Source organism: Hyperolius riggenbachi, chromosome 6 (genome assembly GCF_040937935.1).
Source record: "Hyperolius riggenbachi isolate aHypRig1 chromosome 6, aHypRig1.pri, whole genome shotgun sequence".
NCBI classification, from domain to species: Eukaryota; Metazoa; Chordata; class Amphibia; order Anura; family Hyperoliidae; genus Hyperolius; species Hyperolius riggenbachi.
Genome location: NC_090651.1, coordinates 363,150,105 through 363,173,953, shown reverse-complemented (window position 1 = coordinate 363,173,953; position 23,849 = coordinate 363,150,105).

Here is a 23,849-nt window from a genome sequence, read left to right as displayed (position 1 = left end):
GGAACAAGCATGCAGCCAGTGGAGTCACACCTGGAACAAGCATGCAGCCAGGGGATTCACACCTGGAACAAGCATGCAGACAGTGGGGTCACACCTGGAACAAGTATGCAGCCTATGGAGTCACACCTGGAACAAGCATGCAGGCAGCAGAGTCACACCTGGAACAAGAATGCAGCCAGCGGAGTCACACCTGGGACAAGCATGCAGTCAGTGGAGTCACGCCTGGAACCAGCATGCAGCCAGTGGAGTCACACCTGGAACCAGCATGCAGCCAGTGGAGTCACACCTGGAACCAGCATGCAGCCAGGGGATTCACACCTGGAACAAGCATGCAGGCAGCAGAGTCACATCTGGAACAAGCATGCAGACAGCAGAGTCACACCTGGAACAAGCATGCAGCCAGGGGATTCACACCTGGAACCAGCATGCAGCCAGTGGAGTCACACCTGGAACCAGCATGCAGCCAGGGGATTCACACCTGGAACAAGCATGCAGACAGCAGAGTCACACCTGGAACAAGCATGCAGCCAGTGGAGTCACACCTGGAACAAGCATGCAGCCAGGGGATTCACACCTGGAACAAGCATGCAGGCAGCAGAGTCACACCTGGAACAAGCATGCAGCCAGCGGAGTCACACCTGGAACAAGCCTGCAGACAGTGGAGTCACACCTGGAACAAGCATGCAGACAGTGGGGTCACACCTGGAACAATCATGCAGCCAGGGGATTCACACCTGGAACAAGCATGCAGGCAGCAGAGTCACACCTGGAACAAGCATGCAGCCAGCGGAGTCACACCTGGAACAAGCCTGCAGACAGTGGAGTCACACCTGGAACAAGCATGCAGACAGTGGGGTCACACCTGGAACAAGTATGCAGCCTATGGAGTCACACCTGGAACAAGCATGCAGCCAGCGGAGTCACACCTGGAACAAGCATGCAGCCAGCGGAGTCACACCTGGAACAAGCATGCAGCCAGTGGAGTCACACCTGGAACAAGCATGCAGCCAGCAGAGTCACACCTGGAACAAGCATGCAGCCAGTGGAGTCACACCTGGAACAAGCATGCAGACAGTGCAGTCACACCTGGAACAAGCATGCAGCCAGCGGAGTCACACCTGGAACAAGCATGCAGCCAGCGGAGTCACACCTGGAACAAGCATGCAGCCAGTGGAGTCACACCTGGAACAAGCATGCAGCCAGCGGAGTCACACCTAGAACAAGCATGCAGCCAGGGGATTCACACCTGGAACAAGCATGCAGGCAGCAGAGTCACACCTGGAACAAGCATGCAGCCGGCGGAGTCACACCTGGAACAAGCATGCAGCCAGCGGAGTAACACCTGGAACAAGCATGCAGCCAGTGGAGTCACACCTGGAACAAGTATGCAGACAGCAGAGTCAAACCTGGAACAAGCATGCAGCCAGTGGAGTCACACCTGGAACAAGCATGCAGCCAGGGGATTCACAACTGGAACAAGCATGCAGCCAGCGGATTCACACCTGGAACAAGCATGCAGACAACAGAGTCACATCTGGAACAAGCATGCAGCCAGTGGAGTCACACCTGGAACAAGCATGCAGCCAGGGGATTCACACCTGGAACAAGCATGCAGGCAGCAGAGTCACACCTGGAACAAGCATGCAGCCAGCGGAGTCACACCTGGAACAAGCATGCAGCCAGCGGATTCACACCTGGAACAAGCATGCAGCCAGCGAATTCACACCTGGAACAAGCATGCAGCCAGCGAAGTCACACCTGGAACAAGCATGCAGACAGTGGGGTCACACCTGGAACAAGTATGCAGCCTATGGAGTCACACCTGGAACAAGCATGCAGCCAGCGGAGTCACACCTGGAACAAGCATGCAGCCAGCGGAGTCACACCTGGAACAAGCATGCAGCTAGTGGAGTCACACCTGGAACAAGCATGCAGCCAGCGGAGTCACACCTGGAACAAGCATGCAGCCAGCGGAGTCACACCTGGAACAAGCATGCAGCCAGTGGAGTCACACCTGGAACAAGCATGCAGACAGTGCAGTCACACCTGGAACAAACATGCAGCCAGCGGAGTCACACCTGGAACAAGCATGCAGCCAGGGGATTCACACCTGGAACAAGCATGCAGGCAGCAGAGTCACACCTGGAACAAGCATGCAGCCAGCAGAGTCACACCTGGAACAAGCATGCAGCCGGCGGAGTCAAACCTGGAACAAGCATGCAGCCAGCGGAGTAACATCTGGAACAAGCATGCAGCCAGTGGAGTCACACCTGGAACAAGCATGCAGACAGCAGAGTCACACCTGGAACAAGCATGCAGCAAGTGGAGTCACACCTGGAACAAGCATGCAGCCAGTGGAGTCACACCTGGAACAAGCATGCAGCCAGGGGATTCACACCTGGAACAAGCATGCAGGCAGCAGAGTCACATCTGGAACAAGCATGCAGCCAGCGGATTGACACCTGGAACAAGCATGCAGACAACAGAGTCACACCTGGAACAAGCATGCAGCCAGTGGAGTCACCTGGAACAAGCATGCAGCCAGGGGATTCACACCTGGAACAAGCATGCAGACAACAGAGTCACACCTGGAACAAGCATGCAGCCTGCGGAGTCACACCAGGAACAAGCATGCAGCCAGCGGAGTCACACCTGGAACAAGAATGCAGCCAGTGGAGTCACACCTGGAACAAGCATGCAGCCTGCGGAGTCACACCAGGAACAAGCATGCAGCCAGCGGAGTCACACCTGGAACAAGAATGCAGCCAGCGGAGTCACACCTGGAACAAGCATGCAGACAGCGGAGTCACACCTGGAACAAGCATGCCGCCAGCAGAGTCACACCTGGAACAAGCATGCAGCCTGCGGAGTCACACCAGGAACAAGCATGCAGCCAGCGGAGTCACACCTGGAACAAGAATGCAGCCAGTGGAGTCACACCTGGAACAAGCATGCAGCCAGCAGAGTCACACCTGGAACAAGCATGCAGCCAGTGGAGTCACACCTGGAACAAGCATGCAGCCAGCAGAGTCACACCTGGAACAAGCATGCAGCCAGGGGATTCACACCTGGAACAAGCATGCAGGCAGCAGAGTCACACCTGGAACAAGCAAGCAGCCAGCAGAGTCACACCTGGAACAAGCATGCAGCCGGCGGAGTCACACCTGGAACAAGCATGCAGCCAGCAGAGTAACACCTGGAACAAGCATGAAGCCTGCGGAGTCACACCAGGAACAAGCATGCAGACAGTGCAGTCACACCCTGGAACAAACATGCAGCCAGCGGAGTCACACTTGGAACAAGCATGCAGCCAGCGGAGTCACACCTGTAACAAGCATGCAGCCAGTGGAGTCACACCTGGAACAAGCATGCAGCCAGCGGAGTCACACCTGGAACAAGCATGCAGCCAGGGGATTCACACCTGGAACAAGCATGCAGGCAGCAGAGTCACACCTGGAACAAGCATGCAGCCAGCAGAGTCACACCTGGAACAAGCATGCAGCCGGCGGAGTCACACCTGGAACAAGCATGCAGCCAGCGGAGTAACACCTGGAACAAGCATGCAGCCAGTGGAGTCACACCTGGAACAAGCATGCAGACAGCAGAGTCACACCTGGAACAAGCATGCAGCCAGTGGAGTCACACCTGGAACAAGCATGCAGCCAGGGGATTCACACCTGGAACAAGCATGCAGGCAGCAGAGTCACATCTGGAACAAGCATGCAGCCAGTGGAGTCACACCTGGAACAAGCATGCAGCCAGGGGATTCACACCTGGAACAAGCATGCAGACAACAGAGTCACACCTGGAACAAGCATGCAGCCTGCGGAGTCACACCAGGAACAAGCATGCAGCCAGCGGAGTCACACTTGGAACAAGAATGCAGCCAGTGGAGTCACACCTGGAACAAGCATGCAGCCAGCGGAGTAACACCTGGAACAAGCATGCAGCCAGTGGAGTCACACCTGGAACAAGCATGCAGCCAGCGGATTGACACCTGGAACAAGCATGCAGACAACAGAGTCACACCTGGAACAAGCATGCAGCCTGCGGAGTCACACCAGGAACAAGCATGCAGCCAGCGGAGTCACACCTGGAACAAGAATGCAGCCAGTGGAGTCACACCTGGAACAAGCATGCAGCCTGCGGAGTCACACCAGGAACAAGCATGCAGCCAGCGGAGTCACACCAGGAACAAGCATGCAGCCAGCGGAGTCACACCTGGAATAAGAATGCAGCCAGCGGAGTCACACCTGGAACAAGCATGCAGACAGCGGAGTCACACCTGGAACAAGCATGCAGCCAGCAGAGTCACACCTGGAACAAGCATGCAGCCTGCGGAGTCACACCAGGAACAAGCATGCAGCCAGCGGAGTCACACCTGGAACAAGAATGCAGCCAGTGGAGTCACACCTGGAACAAGCATGCAGCCAGCAGAGTCACACCTGGAACAAGCATGCAGCCTGCGGAGTCACACCAGGAACAAGCATGCAGACAACAGAGTCACACCTGGAACAAGCATGCAGCCAGTGGAGTCACACCTGGAACAAGCATGCAGCCAGGGGATTCACACCTGGAACAAGCATGCAGGCAGCAGAGTCACACCTGGAACAAGCATGCAGCCAGCGAAATCACACCTGGAACAAGCATGCAGCCAGCGGAGTCACACCTGGAACAAGCCTGCAGACAGTGGAGTCACACCTGGAACAAGCATGCAGCCAGTGGAGTCACACCTGGAACAAGCATGCAGCCAGCGGATTCACACCTGGAACAAGCATGCAGCCAGCGAATTCACACCTGGAACAAGCATGCAGCCAGCGAAGTCACACCTGGAACAAGCATGCAGCCAGCGGAGTCACACCTGGAACAAGCATGCAGCCAGCGGAGTCACACCTGGAACAAGCATGCAGCCAGTGGAGTCACACCTGGAACAAGCATGCAGCCAGCGGGGTCACACCTAGAACAAGCATGCAGCCAGTGGAGTCACACCGGGAACAAGCATGTAGCCAGTGGAGTCACACCTGGAACAAGCATGTAGCCAGCGGAGTCACACCTGGAACAAGCATGCAGCCAGCGAAGTCACACCTGGAACAAGCATGCAGCCAGCAGAGTCACACCTGGAACAAGCATGCAGCCTGCGGAGTCACACCAGGAACAAGCATGCAGCCAGCGGAGTCACACCTGGAACAAGAATGCAGCCAGCGGAGTCACACCAGGAACAAGCATGCAGCCAGCGGAGTCACACCTGGAACAAGAATGCAGCCAGCGGAGTCACACCTGGAACAAGCATGCAGACAGCGGAGTCACACCTGGAACAAGCATGCAGCCAGCAGAGTCACACCTGGAACAAGCATGCAGCCTGCGGAGTCACACCAGGAACAAGCATGCAGCCAGCGGAGTCACACCTGGAACAAGAATGCAGCCAGTGGAGTCACACCTGGAACAAGCATGCAGCCAGCAGAGTCACACCTGGAACAAGCATGCAGCCTGCGGAGTCACACCAGGAACAAGCATGCAGACAACAGAGTCACACCTGGAACAAGCATGCAGCCAGTGGAGTCACACCTGGAACAAGCATGCAGCCAGGGGATTCACACCTGGAACAAGCATGCAGGCAGCAGAGTCACACCTGGAACAAGCATGCAGCCAGCGAAATCACACCTGGAACAAGCATGCAGCCAGCGGAGTCACACCTGGAACAAGCCTGCAGACAGTGGAGTCACACCTGGAACAAGCATGCAGCCAGTGGAGTCACACCTGGAACAAGCATGCAGCCAGCGGATTCACACCTGGAACAAGCATGCAGCCAGCGAATTCACACCTGGAACAAGCATGCAGCCAGCGAAGTCACACCTGGAACAAGCATGCAGCCAGCGGAGTCACACCTGGAACAAGCATGCAGCCAGCGGAGTCACACCTGGAACAAGCATGCAGCCAGTGGAGTCACACCTGGAACAAGCATGCAGCCAGCGGGGTCACACCTAGAACAAGCATGCAGCCAGTGGAGTCACACCGGGAACAAGCATGTAGCCAGTGGAGTCACACCTGGAACAAGCATGTAGCCAGCGGAGTCACACCTGGAACAAGCATGCAGCCAGCGAAGTCACACCTGGAACAAGCATGCAGCCAGCAGAGTCACACCTGGAACAAGCATGCAGCCTGCGGAGTCACACCAGGAACAAGCATGCAGCCAGCGGAGTCACACCTGGAACAAGAATGCAGCCAGCGGAGTCACACCTGGAACAAGCATGCAGCCAGCGGAGTCACACCTGGAACAAGAATGCAGCCAGCGGAGTCACACCTGGAACAAGCATGCAGCCAGCAGAGTCACGCCTGGAACAAGAATGCAGCCAGCGGAGTCACACCTGGAACAAGCATGCAGACAGCGGAGTCACACCTGGAACTAGCATGCAGCCAGTGGAGTCACACCTGGAACAAGCATGCAGCCAGCGGAGTCACAGCTGGAACAAGCATGCAGCCAGCGGAGTCACACCTGGAACCAGCATGCAGCCAGCGGAGTCACAACTGGAACAAGCATGCAGCCAGCGGAGTCACAACTGGAACAAGCATGCAGACAGCAGAGTCACACCTGGAACAAGCATGCAGCCAGCGGAGTCACACCTGGAACAAGAATGTAGCCAGCGGAGTCACACCTGGAACAAGAATGCAGCCAGCGGAGTCACACCTGGGACAAGCATGCAGCCAGTGGAGTCACACCTGGAACCAGCATGCAGCCAGTGGAGTCACACCTGGAACAAGCATGCAGGCAGCAGAGTCACACCTGGAACAAGCATGCAGCCAGTGGAGTCACACCTGGAACAAGCATGCAGGCAGCAGAGTCACACCTGGAACAAGAATGCAGCCAGCGGAGTCACACCTGGGACAAGCACGCAGCCAGCGGATTCACACCTGGAACAAGCATGCAGGCAGCAGAGTCACACCTGGAACAAGAATGCAGCCAGCGGAGTCACACCTGGGACAAGCATGCAGTCAGTGGAGTCACGCCTGGAACTAGCATGCAGCCAGTGGAGTCACACCTGGAACCAGCATGCAGCCAGTGGAGTCACACCTGGAACCAGCATGCAGCCAGGGGATTCACACCTGGAACAAGCATGCAGGCAGCAGAGTCACATCTGGAACAAGCATGCAGACAGCAGAGTCACACCTGGAACAAGCATGCAGCCAGGGGATTCACACCTGGAACCAGCATGCAGCCAGTGGAGTCACACCTGGAACCAGCATGCAGCCAGGGGATTCACACCTGGAACAAGCATGCAGACAGCAGAGTCACACCTGGAACAAGCATGCAGCCAGTGGAGTCACACCTGGAACAAGCATGCAGCCAGGGGATTCACACCTGGAACAAGCATGCAGGCAGCAGAGTCACACCTGGAACAAGCATGCAGCCAGCGGAGTCACACCTGGAACAAGCCTGCAGACAGTGGAGTCACACCTGGAACAAGCATGCAGACAGTGGGGTCACACCTGGAACAATCATGCAGCCAGGGGATTCACACCTGGAACAAGCATGCAGGCAGCAGAGTCACACCTGGAACAAGCATGCAGCCAGCGGAGTCACACCTGGAACAAGCCTGCAGACAGTGGAGTCACACCTGGAACAAGCATGCAGACAGTGGGGTCACACCTGGAACAAGTATGCAGCCTATGGAGTCACACCTGGAACAAGCATGCAGCCAGCGGAGTCACACCTGGAACAAGCATGCAGCCAGCGGAGTCACACCTGGAACAAGCATGCAGACAGTGGGGTCACACCTGGAACAAGTATGCAGCCTATGGAGTCACACCTGGAACAAGCATGCAGCCAGCGGAGTCACACCTGGAACAAGCATGCAGCCAGCGGAGTCACACCTGGAACAAGCATGCAGCCAGGGGATTCACACCTGGAACAAGCATGCAGCCAGCAGAGTCACACCTGGAACAAGCATGCAGCCTGCGGAGTCACACCAGGAACAAGCATGCAGCCAGCGGAGTCACACCTGGAACAAGAATGCAGCCAGTGGAGTCACACCTGGAACAAGCATGCAGCCAGCAGAGTCACACCTGGAACAAGCATGCAGCCTGCGGAGTCACACCAGGAACAAGCATGCAGACAACAGAGTCACACCTGGAACAAGCATGCAGCCAGTGGAGTCACACCTGGAACAAGCATGCAGCCAGGGGATTCACACCTGGAACAAGCATGCAGGCAGCAGAGTCACACCTGGAACAAGCATGCAGCCAGCGAAATCACACCTGGAACAAGCATGCAGCCAGCGGAGTCACACCTGGAACAAGCCTGCAGACAGTGGAGTCACACCTGGAACAAGCATGCAGCCAGTGGAGTCACACCTGGAACAAGCATGCAGCCAGCGGATTCACACCTGGAACAAGCATGCAGCCAGCGAATTCACACCTGGAACAAGCATGCAGCCAGCGAAGTCACACCTGGAACAAGCATGCAGCCAGCGGAGTCACACCTGGAACAAGCATGCAGCCAGCGGAGTCACACCTGGAACAAGCATGCAGCCAGTGGAGTCACACCTGGAACAAGCATGCAGCCAGCGGGGTCACACCTAGAACAAGCATGCAGCCAGTGGAGTCACACCGGGAACAAGCATGTAGCCAGTGGAGTCACACCTGGAACAAGCATGTAGCCAGCGGAGTCACACCTGGAACAAGCATGCAGCCAGCGAAGTCACACCTGGAACAAGCATGCAGCCAGCAGAGTCACACCTGGAACAAGCATGCAGCCTGCGGAGTCACACCAGGAACAAGCATGCAGCCAGCGGAGTCACACCTGGAACAAGAATGCAGCCAGCGGAGTCACACCAGGAACAAGCATGCAGCCAGCGGAGTCACACCTGGAACAAGAATGCAGCCAGCGGAGTCACACCTGGAACAAGCATGCAGACAGCGGAGTCACACCTGGAACAAGCATGCAGCCAGCAGAGTCACACCTGGAACAAGCATGCAGCCTGCGGAGTCACACCAGGAACAAGCATGCAGCCAGCGGAGTCACACCTGGAACAAGAATGCAGCCAGTGGAGTCACACCTGGAACAAGCATGCAGCCAGCAGAGTCACACCTGGAACAAGCATGCAGCCTGCGGAGTCACACCAGGAACAAGCATGCAGACAACAGAGTCACACCTGGAACAAGCATGCAGCCAGTGGAGTCACACCTGGAACAAGCATGCAGCCAGGGGATTCACACCTGGAACAAGCATGCAGGCAGCAGAGTCACACCTGGAACAAGCATGCAGCCAGCGAAATCACACCTGGAACAAGCATGCAGCCAGCGGAGTCACACCTGGAACAAGCCTGCAGACAGTGGAGTCACACCTGGAACAAGCATGCAGCCAGTGGAGTCACACCTGGAACAAGCATGCAGCCAGCGGATTCACACCTGGAACAAGCATGCAGCCAGCGAATTCACACCTGGAACAAGCATGCAGCCAGCGAAGTCACACCTGGAACAAGCATGCAGCCAGTGGAGTCACACCTGGAACAAGCATGCAGCCAGCGGGGTCACACCTAGAACAAGCATGCAGCCAGTGGAGTCACACCGGGAACAAGCATGTAGCCAGTGGAGTCACACCTGGAACAAGCATGTAGCCAGCGGAGTCACACCTGGAACAAGCATGCAGCCAGCGAAGTCACACCTGGAACAAGCATGCAGCCAGCAGAGTCACACCTGGAACAAGCATGCAGCCTGCGGAGTCACACCAGGAACAAGCATGCAGCCAGCGGAGTCACACCTGGAACAAGAATGCAGCCAGCGGAGTCACACCTGGAACAAGCATGCAGACAGCGGAGTCACACCTGGAACAAGCATGCAGCCAGCACAGTCACACCTGGAACAAGCATGCAGCCTGCGGAGTCACACCAGGAACAAGTATGCAGCCAGCGGAGTCACACCTGGAACAAGAATGCAGCCAGCGGAGTCACACCTGGAACAAGCATGCAGCCAGCAGAGTCACGCCTGGAACAAGAATGCAGCCAGCGGAGTCACACCTGGAACAAGCATGCAGACAGCGGAGTCACACCTGGAACTAGCATGCAGCCAGTGGAGTCACACCTGGAACAAGCATGCAGCCAGCGGAGTCACAGCTGGAACAAGCATGCAGCCAGCGGAGTCACACCTGGAACCAGCATGCAGCCAGCGGAGTCACAACTGGAACAAGCATGCAGCCAGCGGAGTCACAACTGGAACAAGCATGCAGACAGCAGAGTCACACCTGGAACAAGCATGCAGCCAGCGGAGTCACACCTGGAACAAGAATGTAGCCAGCGGAGTCACACCTGGAACAAGAATGCAGCCAGCGGAGTCACACCTGGGACAAGCATGCAGCCAGTGGAGTCACACCTGGAACCAGCATGCAGCCAGTGGAGTCACACCTGGAACAAGCATGCAGGCAGCAGAGTCACACCTGGAACAAGCATGCAGCCAGTGGAGTCACACCTGGAACAAGCATGCAGGCAGCAGAGTCACACCTGGAACAAGAATGCAGCCAGCGGAGTCACACCTGGGACAAGCACGCAGCCAGCGGATTCACACCTGGAACAAGCATGCAGGCAGCAGAGTCACACCTGGAACAAGAATGCAGCCAGCGGAGTCACACCTGGGACAAGCATGCAGTCAGTGGAGTCACGCCTGGAACTAGCATGCAGCCAGTGGAGTCACACCTGGAACCAGCATGCAGCCAGTGGAGTCACACCTGGAACCAGCATGCAGCCAGGGGATTCACACCTGGAACAAGCATGCAGGCAGCAGAGTCACATCTGGAACAAGCATGCAGACAGCAGAGTCACACCTGGAACAAGCATGCAGCCAGGGGATTCACACCTGGAACCAGCATGCAGCCAGTGGAGTCACACCTGGAACCAGCATGCAGCCAGGGGATTCACACCTGGAACAAGCATGCAGACAGCAGAGTCACACCTGGAACAAGCATGCAGCCAGTGGAGTCACACCTGGAACAAGCATGCAGCCAGGGGATTCACACCTGGAACAAGCATGCAGGCAGCAGAGTCACACCTGGAACAAGCATGCAGCCAGCGGAGTCACACCTGGAACAAGCCTGCAGACAGTGGAGTCACACCTGGAACAAGCATGCAGACAGTGGGGTCACACCTGGAACAATCATGCAGCCAGGGGATTCACACCTGGAACAAGCATGCAGGCAGCAGAGTCACACCTGGAACAAGCATGCAGCCAGCGGAGTCACACCTGGAACAAGCCTGCAGACAGTGGAGTCACACCTGGAACAAGCATGCAGACAGTGGGGTCACACCTGGAACAAGTATGCAGCCTATGGAGTCACACCTGGAACAAGCATGCAGCCAGCGGAGTCACACCTGGAACAAGCATGCAGCCAGCGGAGTCACACCTGGAACAAGCATGCAGACAGTGGGGTCACACCTGGAACAAGTATGCAGCCTATGGAGTCACACCTGGAACAAGCATGCAGCCAGCGGAGTCACACCTGGAACAAGCATGCAGCCAGCGGAGTCACACCTGGAACAAGCATGCAGCCAGGGGATTCACACCTGGAACAAGCATGCAGGCAGCAGAGTCACACCTGGAACAAGCATGCAGCCAGCGGAGTCACACCTGGAACAAGCATGCAGCCAGCGGATTCACACCTGGAACAAGCATGCAGCCAGCGAATTCACACCTGGAACAAGCATGCAGCCAGCGAAGTCACACCTGGAACAAGCATGCAGACAGTGGGGTCACACCTGGAACAAGTATGCAGCCTATGGAGTCACACCTGGAACAAGCATGCAGCCAGCGGAGTCACACCTGGAACAAGCATGCAGCCAGCGGAGTCACACCTGGAACAAGCATGCAGCTAGTGGAGTCACACCTGGAACAAGCATGCAGCCAGCGGAGTCACACCTGGAACAAGCATGCAGCCAGCGGAGTCACACCTGGAACAAGCATGCAGCCAGTGGAGTCACACCTGGAACAAGCATGCAGACAGTGCAGTCACACCTGGAACAAACATGCAGCCAGCGGAGTCACACCTGGAACAAGCATGCAGCCAGGGGATTCACACCTGGAACAAGCATGCAGGCAGCAGAGTCACACCTGGAACAAGCATGCAGCCAGCAGAGTCACACCTGGAACAAGCATGCAGCCGGCGGAGTCAAACCTGGAACAAGCATGCAGCCAGCGGAGTAACATCTGGAACAAGCATGCAGCCAGTGGAGTCACACCTGGAACAAGCATGCAGACAGCAGAGTCACACCTGGAACAAGCATGCAGCAAGTGGAGTCACACCTGGAACAAGCATGCAGCCAGTGGAGTCACACCTGGAACAAGCATGCAGCCAGGGGATTCACACCTGGAACAAGCATGCAGGCAGCAGAGTCACATCTGGAACAAGCATGCAGCCAGCGGATTGACACCTGGAACAAGCATGCAGACAACAGAGTCACACCTGGAACAAGCATGCAGCCAGTGGAGTCACACCTGGAACAAGCATGCAGCCAGGGGATTCACACCTGGAACAAGCATGCAGACAACAGAGTCACACCAGGAACAAGCATGCAGCCAGCGGAGTCACACCTGGAACAAGAATGCAGCCAGCGGAGTCACACCTGGAACAAGCATGCAGACAGCGGAGTCACACCTGGAACAAGCATGCCGCCAGCAGAGTCACACCTGGAACAAGCATGCAGCCTGCGGAGTCACACCAGGAACAAGCATGCAGCCAGCGGAGTCACACCTGGAACAAGAATGCAGCCAGTGGAGTCACACCTGGAACAAGCATGCAGCCAGCAGAGTCACGCCTGGAACAAGCATGCAGCCAGTGGAGTCACACCTGGAACAAGCATGCAGCCAGCAGAGTCACACCTGGAACTAGCATGCAGCCAGTGGAGTCACACCTGGAACAAGCATGCAGCCAGCGGAGTCACAGCTGGAACAAGCATGCAGCCAGCGGAGTCACACCTGGAACCAGCATGCAGCCAGCGGAGTCACAACTGGAACAAGCATGCAGCCAGCGGAGTCACAACTGGAACAAGCATGCAGACAGCAGAGTCACACCTGGAACAAGCATGCAGCCAGCGGAGTCACACCTGGAACAAGAATGTAGCCAGCGGAGTCACACCTGGAACAAGCATGCAGCCAGCAGAGTCACGCCTGGAACAAGAATGCAGCCAGCGGAGTCACACCTGGAACAAGCATGCAGACAGCGGAGTCACACCTGGAACTAGCATGCAGCCAGTGGAGTCACACCTGGAACAAGCATGCAGCCAGCGGAGTCACAGCTGGAACAAGCATGCAGCCAGCGGAGTCACACCTGGAACCAGCATGCAGCCAGCGGAGTCACAACTGGAACAAGCATGCAGCCAGCGGAGTCACAACTGGAACAAGCATGCAGACAGCAGAGTCACACCTGGAACAAGCATGCAGCCAGCGGAGTCACACCTGGAACAAGAATGTAGCCAGCGGAGTCACACCTGGAACAAGAATGCAGCCAGCGGAGTCACACCTGGGACAAGCATGCAGCCAGTGGAGTCACACCTGGAACCAGCATGCAGCCAGTGGAGTCACACCTGGAACAAGCATGCAGGCAGCAGAGTCACACCTGGAACAAGCATGCAGCCAGTGGAGTCACACCTGGAACAAGCATGCAGGCAGCAGAGTCACACCTGGAACAAGAATGCAGCCAGCGGAGTCACACCTGGGACAAGCACGCAGCCAGCGGATTCACACCTGGAACAAGCATGCAGGCAGCAGAGTCACACCTGGAACAAGAATGCAGCCAGCGGAGTCACACCTGGGACAAGCATGCAGTCAGTGGAGTCACGCCTGGAACTAGCATGCAGCCAGTGGAGTCACACCTGGAACCAGCATGCAGCCAGTGGAGTCACACCTGGAACCAGCATGCAGCCAGGGGATTCACACCTGGAACAAGCATGCAGGCAGCAGAGTCACATCTGGAACAAGCATGCAGACAGCAGAGTCACACCTGGAACAAGCATGCAGCCAGGGGATTCACACCTGGAACCAGCATGCAGCCAGTGGAGTCACACCTGGAACCAGCATGCAGCCAGGGGATTCACACCTGGAACAAGCATGCAGACAGCAGAGTCACACCTGGAACAAGCATGCAGCCAGTGGAGTCACACCTGGAACAAGCATGCAGCCAGGGGATTCACACCTGGAACAAGCATGCAGGCAGCAGAGTCACACCTGGAACAAGCATGCAGCCAGCGGAGTCACACCTGGAACAAGCCTGCAGACAGTGGAGTCACACCTGGAACAAGCATGCAGACAGTGGGGTCACACCTGGAACAATCATGCAGCCAGGGGATTCACACCTGGAACAAGCATGCAGGCAGCAGAGTCACACCTGGAACAAGCATGCAGCCAGCGGAGTCACACCTGGAACAAGCCTGCAGACAGTGGAGTCACACCTGGAACAAGCATGCAGACAGTGGGGTCACACCTGGAACAAGTATGCAGCCTATGGAGTCACACCTGGAACAAGCATGCAGCCAGCGGAGTCACACCTGGAACAAGCATGCAGCCAGCGGAGTCACACCTGGAACAAGCATGCAGACAGTGGGGTCACACCTGGAACAAGTATGCAGCCTATGGAGTCACACCTGGAACAAGCATGCAGCCAGCGGAGTCACACCTGGAACAAGCATGCAGCCAGCGGAGTCACACCTGGAACAAGCATGCAGCCAGGGGATTCACACCTGGAACAAGCATGCAGCCAGCAGAGTCACACCTGGAACAAGCATGCAGCCTGCGGAGTCACACCAGGAACAAGCATGCAGCCAGCGGAGTCACACCTGGAACAAGAATGCAGCCAGTGGAGTCACACCTGGAACAAGCATGCAGCCAGCAGAGTCACACCTGGAACAAGCATGCAGCCTGCGGAGTCACACCAGGAACAAGCATGCAGACAACAGAGTCACACCTGGAACAAGCATGCAGCCAGTGGAGTCACACCTGGAACAAGCATGCAGCCAGGGGATTCACACCTGGAACAAGCATGCAGGCAGCAGAGTCACACCTGGAACAAGCATGCAGCCAGCGAAATCACACCTGGAACAAGCATGCAGCCAGCGGAGTCACACCTGGAACAAGCCTGCAGACAGTGGAGTCACACCTGGAACAAGCATGCAGCCAGTGGAGTCACACCTGGAACAAGCATGCAGCCAGCGGATTCACACCTGGAACAAGCATGCAGCCAGCGAATTCACACCTGGAACAAGCATGCAGCCAGCGAAGTCACACCTGGAACAAGCATGCAGCCAGCGGAGTCACACCTGGAACAAGCATGCAGCCAGCGGAGTCACACCTGGAACAAGCATGCAGCCAGTGGAGTCACACCTGGAACAAGCATGCAGCCAGCGGGGTCACACCTAGAACAAGCATGCAGCCAGTGGAGTCACACCGGGAACAAGCATGTAGCCAGTGGAGTCACACCTGGAACAAGCATGTAGCCAGCGGAGTCACACCTGGAACAAGCATGCAGCCAGCGAAGTCACACCTGGAACAAGCATGCAGCCAGCAGAGTCACACCTGGAACAAGCATGCAGCCTGCGGAGTCACACCAGGAACAAGCATGCAGCCAGCGGAGTCACACCTGGAACAAGAATGCAGCCAGCGGAGTCACACCAGGAACAAGCATGCAGCCAGCGGAGTCACACCTGGAACAAGAATGCAGCCAGCGGAGTCACACCTGGAACAAGCATGCAGACAGCGGAGTCACACCTGGAACAAGCATGCAGCCAGCAGAGTCACACCTGGAACAAGCATGCAGCCTGCGGAGTCACACCAGGAACAAGCATGCAGCCAGCGGAGTCACACCTGGAACAAGAATGCAGCCAGTGGAGTCACACCTGGAACAAGCATGCAGCCAGCAGAGTCACACCTGGAACAAGCATGCAGCCTGCGGAGTCACACCAGGAACAAGCATGCAGACAACAGAGTCACACCTGGAACAAGCATGCAGCCAGTGGAGTCACACCTGGAACAAGCATGCAGCCAGGGGATTCACACCTGGAACAAGCATGCAGGCAGCAGAGTCACACCTGGAACAAGCATGCAGCCAGCGAAATCACACCTGGAACAAGCATGCAGCCAGCGGAGTCACACCTGGAACAAGCCTGCAGACAGTGGAGTCACACCTGGAACAAGCATGCAGCCAGTGGAGTCACACCTGGAACAAGCATGCAGCCAGCGGATTCACACCTGGAACAAGCATGCAGCCAGCGAATTCACACCTGGAACAAGCATGCAGCCAGCGAAGTCACACCTGGAACAAGCATGCAGCCAGCGGAGTCACACCTGGAACAAGCATGCAGCCAGCGGAGTCACACCTGGAACAAGCATGCAGCCAGTGGAGTCACACCTGGAACAAGCATGCAGCCAGCGGGGTCACACCTAGAACAAGCATGCAGCCAGTGGAGTCACACCGGGAACAAGCATGTAGCCAGTGGAGTCACACCTGGAACAAGCATGTAGCCAGCGGAGTCACACCTGGAACAAGCATGCAGCCAGCGAAGTCACACCTGGAACAAGCATGCAGCCAGCAGAGTCACACCTGGAACAAGCATGCAGCCTGCGGAGTCACACCAGGAACAAGCATGCAGCCAGCGGAGTCACACCTGGAACAAGAATGCAGCCAGCGGAGTCACACCTGGAACAAGCATGCAGACAGCGGAGTCACACCTGGAACAAGCATGCAGCCAGCACAGTCACACCTGGAACAAGCATGCAGCCTGCGGAGTCACACCAGGAACAAGTATGCAGCCAGCGGAGTCACACCTGGAACAAGAATGCAGCCAGCGGAGTCACACCTGGAACAAGCATGCAGCCAGCAGAGTCACGCCTGGAACAAGAATGCAGCCAGCGGAGTCACACCTGGAACAAGCATGCAGACAGCGGAGTCACACCTGGAACTAGCATGCAGCCAGTGGAGTCACACCTGGAACAAGCATGCAGCCAGCGGAGTCACAGCTGGAACAAGCATGCAGCCAGCGGAGTCACACCTGGAACCAGCATGCAGCCAGCGGAGTCACAACTGGAACAAGCATGCAGCCAGCGGAGTCACAACTGGAACAAGCATGCAGACAGCAGAGTCACACCTGGAACAAGCATGCAGCCAGCGGAGTCACACCTGGAACAAGAATGTAGCCAGCGGAGTCACACCTGGAACAAGAATGCAGCCAGCGGAGTCACACCTGGGACAAGCATGCAGCCAGTGGAGTCACACCTGGAACCAGCATGCAGCCAGTGGAGTCACACCTGGAACAAGCATGCAGGCAGCAGAGTCACACCTGGAACAAGAATGCAGCCAGCGGAGTCACACCTGGGACAAGCACGCAGCCAGCGGATTCACACCTGGAACAAGCATGCAGGCAGCAGAGTCACACCTGGAACAAGAATGCAGCCAGCGGAGTCACACCTGGGACAAGCATGCAGTCAGTGGAGTCACGCCTGGAACTAGCATGCAGCCAGTGGAGTCACACCTGGAACCAGCATGCAGCCAGTGGAGTCACACCTGGAACCAGCATGCAGCCAGGGGATTCACACCTGGAACAAGCATGCAGGCAGCAGAGTCACATCTGGAACAAGCATGCAGACAGCAGAGTCACACCTGGAACAAGCATGCAGCCAGGGGATTCACACCTGGAACCAGCATGCAGCCAGTGGAGTCACACCTGGAACCAGCATGCAGCCAGGGGATTCACACCTGGAACAAGCATGCAGACAGCAGAGTCACACCTGGAACAAGCATGCAGCCAGTGGAGTCACACCTGGAACAAGCATGCAGCCAGGGGATTCACACCTGGAACAAGCATGCAGGCAGCAGAGTCACACCTGGAACAAGCATGCAGCCAGCGGAGTCACACCTGGAACAAGCCTGCAGACAGTGGAGTCACACCTGGAACAAGCATGCAGACAGTGGGGTCACACCTGGAACAATCATGCAGCCAGGGGATTCACACCTGGAACAAGCATGCAGGCAGCAGAGTCACACCTGGAACAAGCATGCAGCCAGCGGAGTCACACCTGGAACAAGCCTGCAGACAGTGGAGTCACACCTGGAACAAGCATGCAGACAGTGGGGTCACACCTGGAACAAGTATGCAGCCTATGGAGTCACACCTGGAACAAGCATGCAGCCAGCGGAGTCACACCTGGAACAAGCATGCAGCCAGCGGAGTCACACCTGGAACAAGCATGCAGACAGTGGGGTCACACCTGGAACAAGTATGCAGCCTATGGAGTCACACCTGGAACAAGCATGCAGCCAGCGGAGTCACACCTGGAACAAGCATGCAGCCAGCGGAGTCACACCTGGAACAAGCATGCAGCCAGGGGATTCACACCTGGAACAAGCATGCAGGCAGCAGAGTCACACCTGGAACAAGCATGCAGCCAGCGGAGTCACACCTGGAACAAGCATGCAGCCAGCGGATTCACACCTGGAACAAGCATGCAGCCAGCGAATTCACACCTGGAACAAGCATGCAGCCAGCGAAGTCACACCTGGAACAAGCATGCAGACAGTGGGGTCACACCTGGAACAAGTATGCAGCCTATGGAGTCACACCTGGAACAAGCATGCAGCCAGCGGAGTCACACCTGGAACAAGCATGCAGCCAGCGGAGTCACACCTGGAACAAGCATGCAGCTAGTGGAGTCACACCTGGAACAAGCATGCAGCCAGCGGAGTCACACCTGGAACAAGCATGCAGCCAGCGGAGTCACACCTGGAACAAGCATGCAGCCAGTGGAGTCACACCTGGAACAAGCATGCAGACAGTGCAGTCACACCTGGAACAAACATGCAGCCAGCGGAGTCACACCTGGAACAAGCATGCAGCCAGGGGATTCACACCTGGAACAAGCATGCAGGCAGCAGAGTCACACCTGGAACAAGCATGCAGCCAGCAGAGTCACACCTGGAACAAGCATGCAGCCGGCGGAGTCAAACCTGGAACAAGCATGCAGCCAGCGGAGTAACATCTGGAACAAGCATGCAGCCAGTGGAGTCACACCTGGAACAAGCATGCAGACAGCAGAGTCACACCTGGAACAAGCATGCAGCAAGTGGAGTCACACCTGGAACAAGCATGCAGCCAGTGGAGTCACACCTGGAACAAGCATGCAGCCAGGGGATTCACACCTGGAACAAGCATGCAGGCAGCAGAGTCACATCTGGAACAAGCATGCAGCCAGCGGATTGACACCTGGAACAAGCATGCAGACAACAGAGTCACACCTGGAACAAGCATGCAGCCAGTGGAGTCACACCTGGAACAAGCATGCAGCCAGGGGATTCACACCTGGAACAAGCATGCAGACAACAGAGTCACACCAGGAACAAGCATGCAGCCAGCGGAGTCACACCTGGAACAAGAATGCAGCCAGCGGAGTCACACCTGGAACAAGCATGCAGACAGCGGAGTCACACCTGGAACAAGCATGCCGCCAGCAGAGTCACACCTGGAACAAGCATGCAGCCTGCGGAGTCACACCAGGAACAAGCATGCAGCCAGCGGAGTCACACCTGGAACAAGAATGCAGCCAGTGGAGTCACACCTGGAACAAGCATGCAGCCAGCAGAGTCACGCCTGGAACAAGCATGCAGCCAGTGGAGTCACACCTGGAACAAGCATGCAGCCAGCAGAGTCACACCTGGAACAAGCATGCAGCCAGGGGATTCACACCTGGAACAAGCATGCAGGCAGCAGAGTCACACCTGGAACAAGCAAGCAGCCAGCAGAGTCACACCTGGAACAAGCATGCAGCCGGCGGAGTCACACCTGGAACAAGCATGCAGCCAGCAGAGTAACACCTGGAACAAGCATGAAGCCTGCGGAGTCACACCAGGAACAAGCATGCAGACAGTGCAGTCACACCCTGGAACAAACATGCAGCCAGCGGAGTCACACTTGGAACAAGCATGCAGCCAGCGGAGTCACACCTGTAACAAGCATGCAGCCAGTGGAGTCACACCTGGAACAAGCATGCAGCCAGCGGAGTCACACCTGGAACAAGCATGCAGCCAGGGGATTCACACCTGGAACAAGCATGCAGGCAGCAGAGTCACACCTGGAACAAGCATGCAGCCAGCAGAGTCACACCTGGAACAAGCATGCAGCCGGCGGAGTCACACCTGGAACAAGCATGCAGCCAGCGGAGTAACACCTGGAACAAGCATGCAGCCAGTGGAGTCACACCTGGAACAAGCATGCAGACAGCAGAGTCACACCTGGAACAAGCATGCAGCCAGTGGAGTCACACCTGGAACAAGCATGCAGCCAGGGGATTCACACCTGGAACAAGCATGCAGGCAGCAGAGTCACATCTGGAACAAGCATGCAGCCAGTGGAGTCACACCTGGAACAAGCATGCAGCCAGGGGATTCACACCTGGAACAAGCATGCAGACAACAGAGTCACACCTGGAACAAGCATGCAGCCTGCGGAGTCACACCAGGAAAAAGCATGCAGCCAGCGGAGTCACACTTGGAACAAGAATGCAGCCAGTGGAGTCACACCTGGAACAAGCATGCAGCCAGCGGAGTAACACCTGGAACAAGCATGCAGCCAGTGGAGTCACACCTGGAACAAGCATGCAGCCAGCGGATTGACACCTGGAACAAGCATGCAGACAACAGAGTCACACCTGGAACAAGCATGCAGCCTGCGGAGTCACACCAGGAACAAGCATGCAGCCAGCGGAGTCACACCTGGAACAAGAATGCAGCCAGTGGAGTCACACCTGGAACAAGCATGCAGCCTGCGGAGTCACACCAGGAACAAGCATGCAGCCAGCGGAGTCACACCTGGAATAAGAATGCAGCCAGCGGAGTCACACCTGGAACAAGCATGCAGACAGCGGAGTCACACCTGGAACAAGCATGCAGCCAGCAGAGTCACACCTGGAACAAGCATGCAGCCTGCAGAGTCACACCAGGAACAAGCATGCAGCCAGCGGAGTCACACCTGGAACAAGAATGCAGCCAGTGGAGTCACACCTGGAACAAGCATGCAGCCAGCAGAGTCACACCTGGAACAAGCATGCAGCCTGCGGAGTCACACCAGGAACAAGCATGCAGACAACAGAGTCACACCTGGAACAAGCATGCAGCCAGTGGAGTCACACCTGGAACAAGCATGCAGCCAGGGGATTCACACCTGGAACAAGCATGCAGGCAGCAGAGTCACACCTGGAACAAGCATGCAGCCAGCGAAATCACACCTGGAACAAGCATGCAGCCAGCGGAGTCACACCTGGAACAAGCCTGCAGACAGTGGAGTCACACCTGGAACAAGCATGCAGCCAGTGGAGTCACACCTGGAACAAGCATGCAGCCAGCGGATTCACACCTGGAACAAGCATGCAGCCAGCGAATTCACACCTGGAACAAGCATGCAGCCAGCGAAGTCACACCTGGAACAAGCATGCAGCCAGCGGAGTCACACCTGGAACAAGCATGCAGCCAGCGGAGTCACACCTGGAACAAGCATGCAGCCAGTGGAGTCACACCTGGAACAAGCATGCAGCCAGCGGGGTCACACCTAGAACAAGCATGCAGCCAGTGGAGTCACACCGGGAACAAGCATGTAGCCAGTGGAGTCACACCTGGAACAAGCATGTAGCCAGCGGAGTCACACCTGGAACAAGCATGCAGCCAGCGAAGTCACACCTGGAACAAGCATGCAGCCAGCAGAGTCACACCTGGAACAAGCATGCAGCCTGCGGAGTCACACCAGGAACAAGCATGCAGCCAGCGGAGTCACACCTGGAACAAGAATGCAGCCAGCGGAGTCACACCAGGAACAAGCATGCAGCCAGCGGAGTCACACCTGGAACAAGAATGCAGCCAGCGGAGTCACACCTGGAACAAGCATGCAGACAGCGGAGTCACACCTGGAACAAGCATGCAGCCAGCACAGTCACACCTGGAACAAGCATGCAGCCTGCGGAGTCACACCAGGAACAAGTATGCAGCCAGCGGAGTCACACCTGGAACAAGAATGCAGCCAGCGGAGTCACACCTGGAACAAGCATGCAGCCAGCAGAGTCACGCCTGGAACAAGAATGCAGCCAGCGGAGTCACACCTGGAACAAGCATGCAGACAGCGGAGTCACACCTGGAACTAGCATGCAGCCAGTGGAGTCACACCTGGAACAAGCATGCAGCCAGCGGAGTCACAGCTGGAACAAGCATGCAGCCAGCGGAGTCACACCTGGAACCAGCATGCAGCCAGCGGAGTCACAACTGGAACAAGCATGCAGCCAGCGGAGTCACAACTGGAACAAGCATGCAGACAGCAGAGTCACACCTGGAACAAGCATGCAGCCAGCGGAGTCACACCTGGAACAAGAATGTAGCCAGCGGAGTCACACCTGGAACAAGAATGCAGCCAGCGGAGTCACACCTGGGACAAGCATGCAGCCAGTGGAGTCACACCTGGAACCAGCATGCAGCCAGTGGAGTCACACCTGGAACAAGCATGCAGGCAGCAGAGTCACACCTGGAACAAGCATGCAGCCAGTGGAGTCACACCTGGAACAAGCATGCAGGCAGCAGAGTCACACCTGGAACAAGAATGCAGCCAGCGGAGTCACACCTGGGACAAGCACGCAGCCAGCGGATTCACACCTGGAACAAGCATGCAGGCAGCAGAGTCACACCTGGAACAAGAATGCAGCCAGCGGAGTCACACCTGGGACAAGCATGCAGTCAGTGGAGTCACGCCTGGAACTAGCATGCAGCCAGTGGAGTCACACCTGGAACCAGCATGCAGCCAGTGGAGTCACACCTGGAACCAGCATGCAGCCAGGGGATTCACACCTGGAACAAGCATGCAGGCAGCAGAGTCACATCTGGAACAAGCATGCAGACAGCAGAGTCACACCTGGAACAAGCATGCAGCCAGGGGATTCACACCTGGAACCAGCATGCAGCCAGTGGAGTCACACCTGGAACCAGCATGCAGCCAGGGGATTCACACCTGGAACAAGCATGCAGACAGCAGAGTCACACCTGGAACAAGCATGCAGCCAGTGGAGTCACACCTGGAACAAGCATGCAGCCAGGGGATTCACACCTGGAACAAGCATGCAGGCAGCAGAGTCACACCTGGAACAAGCATGCAGCCAGCGGAGTCACACCTGGAACAAGCCTGCAGACAGTGGAGTCACACCTGGAACAAGCATGCAGACAGTGGGGTCACACCTGGAACAATCATGCAGCCAGGGGATTCACACCTGGAACAAGCATGCAGGCAGCAGAGTCACACCTGGAACAAGCATGCAGCCAGCGGAGTCACACCTGGAACAAGCCTGCAGACAGTGGAGTCACACCTGGAACAAGCATGCAGACAGTGGGGTCACACCTGGAACAAGTATGCAGCCTATGGAGTCACACCTGGAACAAGCATGCAGCCAGCGGAGTCACACCTGGAACAAGCATGCAGCCAGCGGAGTCACACCTGGAACAAGCATGCAGCCAGTGGAGTCACACCTGGAACAAGCATGCAGCCAGCGGAGTCACACCTGGAACAAGCATGCAGCCAGTGGAGTCACACCTGGAACAAGCATGCAGCCAGCGGAGTCACACCTGGAACAAGCATGCAGCCAGTGGAGTCACACCTGGAACAAGCATGCAGACAGTGCAGTCACACCTGGAACAAGCATGCAGCCAGCGGAGTCACACCTGGAACAAGCATGCAGCCAGCGGAGTCACACCTGGAACAAGCATGCAGCCAGTGGAGTCACACCTGGAACAAGCATGCAGCCAGCGGAGTCACACCTAGAACAAGCATGCAGCCAGGGGATTCACACCTGGAACAAGC